Source organism: Seriola lalandi, unplaced genomic scaffold, assembly GCF_002814215.2.
Source record: "Seriola lalandi dorsalis isolate HSWRI2012SDOR001 ecotype SW California unplaced genomic scaffold, Sedor1 jcf7180002054486, whole genome shotgun sequence".
Classification (NCBI taxonomy): domain Eukaryota; kingdom Metazoa; phylum Chordata; class Actinopteri; order Carangiformes; family Carangidae; genus Seriola; species Seriola lalandi.
Genome location: NW_019525039.1, coordinates 1,638,140 through 1,641,789, shown reverse-complemented (window position 1 = coordinate 1,641,789; position 3,650 = coordinate 1,638,140).

Here is a 3,650-nt window from a genome sequence, read left to right as displayed (position 1 = left end):
ATACTATGACGTTTTTTAAAATTTTTATGCCTTTATGTACTATGTCGCTGCATTCTTTGCCATACTATGATAAGTTTATGACCTTTTATGCCATACTATACTATGATGTTTTTTCAATATTTTTATGCCTTACTATAGTATGACATTTGACGTTTTGTCACAGTATGACATTTTTATGTCTTACTATACTATGACATTTTTTGACATTTTTATGCCTTACTATACTATGTCGATGTATTCCTTGCCATACTATGACGTTTTTAAGAGCTTTTATGCCATAATAAACTATAATGTTTCTTGACCTTTTATGCCACACTATACTATGACAGTTTTTGGCATTTTTATACTTTTCTATACTACGTTGTTGTATTCCTTGCCATACTATGACGTTTTAATGACCTTTTACACCATAATATACTATGATGTTTTTTTGAAGTTTTATGCCATACTATACTATGACGTTTTTTAACATTTTTATGCCACACTGTACTATGACAGTTTTTTGCATTTTTATACCTTTCTATATTATGTTGTAGTCTTCCTTGCCATACTATGACGTTTTTATGACCTTTTATGCCATAATAAACTATGATGTTTTCTTTTGACGTTTTATACCATACTATACTATGACGTTTTTGGCATTTTTATGCCTTTCTATACTATGTTGTTGTATTCCTTGCCATACTATGACGTTTTAATGACCTTTTATGCCTTAATATACTAGAATGTTTTTTGGATGTTTTATGCCATACTATACTATGACGTTTTTTAAAATTTTTATGCCACACTATACTATGACAGTTTTTGGACGTTTTATGCCATACTATACTATGACGTTTTTTAAATTTTTTATGCCACACTATACTATGACAGTTTTTGGACGTTTTATGCCATACTATACTATGACGTTTTTTAAAATTTTTATGCCTTTATGTACTATGTCGCTGCATTCTTTGCCATACTATGATAATTTTATGACCTTTTATGCCATACTATACTATGATGTTTTTTCAATATTTTTATGCCTTACTATAGTATGACATTTGACGTTTTGTCACAGTATGACATTTTTATGTCTTACTATACTATGACATTTTTTGACATTTTTATGCCTTACTATACTATGTCGATGTATTCCTTGCCATACTATGACGTTTTTATGAGCTTTTATGCCATAATAAACTATAATGTTTCTTGACCTTTTATGCCACACTATACTATGACAGTTTTTGGCATTTTTATACCTTTCTATACTATGTCGTTGCATTCATTGCCATGCTATGACGTTTTTATGACCTTTTATGCCATAATATACGATGATGTTTTTTTTATGTTTTGTGCCATACTATCCTATGATGTTTTTTAACATTTTTATTCCATACTAAACTATGACATTATTATGCCTTACCCTACTATGTCATTTCATGCTTACTATACTATGATGATTTAATCATGTTTTAAGTCTTCTTATTGGGATGAAAATATGAAAATAAAAAGTTGACAAAATGATCAAGTTGTCTTTGTTTCTTTTAATACCATCTTTGCAAAGGATCAGGCTACAGTCCCAACACAGTGTAATTTCAAACTGAGGTCTAATAAAGAGTTTCCATGCACTTTATAAAGAAAGGAATAAAGGAGACATTTTTATGCCATACTATACTATTAGGTTTATTGGCATTTTTATGCCATACTAAACTATGACATTTCTTGGCAATTGTATGCCTTACTATACTATGTCATTGTACTCCTTGCCATATTATGCCTTTATATACTATGTTGTTGTATTCCTTACCACAGTATGACATTTTTTGACATTTTTATGCCATACTAGAATATGACTTTTATTGGCATTTTTATGCCTTTCTGTACTATGTCGTTGTATTCCTTGCCATATTATGATGTTTTTATGACTTTTTATGCCTTAATATACTATGATGTTTTTGGACATTTTATGCCATACTATACTATGACGTTTTTTGGCATTTTTATGCCATACTAAACTATGACATTTTTTGACATTTTTATGCCCTACTCTACTATGTTGTTTTATTCCTTGCCATATTATGACGTTTTTATGACGTTTTTATGCCTTAATATACTATGATGTTTTTTGGACGTTTTATGCCATACTATACTATGAAGTTTTTTGACATTTCTATGCCACACTATACTATGTCATTGTATTCCTTGACATATCATGATGTTTTTATGACCTTTTATGCCTTAATATACTATGATGCTTTTTTAAAATTTTATGCCATACTATACTATCACGTTTTTTAACATTTTTATGCCATACTAACATATGACATTTTTTAACATTTTTATGCCATACTAAACTATGACATTTTTATGCCATACTATACTGCGACATTTGTTGACATTTTTATGCCTTATTATACTATGACGTGTTATGACATTTTTATGCCTAACTATACTATGACTTTTCACGACTTGTTATAGTATGACCTTTCTATGCCGTATTATATTATGACATTTTTATGCCATACTATACTTTGATGTTTTTCTGACATTTTAATGCCTTAATATAATATTACTATATTATATATATCATATACTTTTGACGACTTGTCATAGTATGACATTTTTATGTTTTACAAAAATGCTATACTACTATACTATACTATGAAGTTATGTCTTAATATACTATGTTTTTTATGATTTAATATAATACAACGATTTTATTTTTTTTATGCCTTAATATACTATGACGTTTTTTATGCCTTCCTACACTATGATTATATTTTTTCTTAATTTCAATACTATGACATTCTTTTGACTTACTATGCTATGAGTTTTAACGTATGTATACTTTGACAATATATGCATTACTATAGGCTACTATGACATTTATACGCCTTATTATAATATGACTTTTAATCCTAGTTTTATGAAATGTCAAACACAGAGGACACTGTCAGTAAATGGATTTGGAAAAAGAAAACAAAAGAAAAAAAGAAGTAGACAGTCAGCTGGACTGGTCTTCCTGATTAATTAAACATTTAGCTAAAAAGACAAAAGTGTAAGTGTTATTGGCCTATAAATGATCTAATAAATAAGTGATAAATTATTTATTTTTTCAGTAGGGCCTTAGATTACAGTTTGAAATGTGCAGCATAATTACTCAGTGGTTACACTGTAATCTACTAACTGTGCCCTGTAACAGCAATAAAATAGTTACCCAAAATAATAAATATTAACTAGAAAATTCCAGGGAAATTTTGAGTGCCACAGGGGCTACTGCTGGGATGAGTACATGATTTATTTCCAGTGTTCAAAAGTCACCCTGATCATACTCTGGTTTTGAGAAATGTCTTGATATAAAAGACTCTGATATAAAACAATGTCACATCCCTCCATCATGTATTATGTGGGAAATATCTCATATTCTGTGTTGTTTTTTTTAATAAAACAAGAGGCAACATGTCTTCAAACTGGCATTTAAAGGGTTAAAATCCCGAAAACTAATAAACATTTGATAGGTTTGCGCAGAACTGAAGTGGTTTAAGAGATTTATGCAAAAAAAGTATTGATATATGATGATTTTATATATTTTCTTTGTGTGTCCTTTTTTGGACGCGAGGAACCCCAGAGGGTACAAAATGTGTTACCAGTGTATAATAGACCTG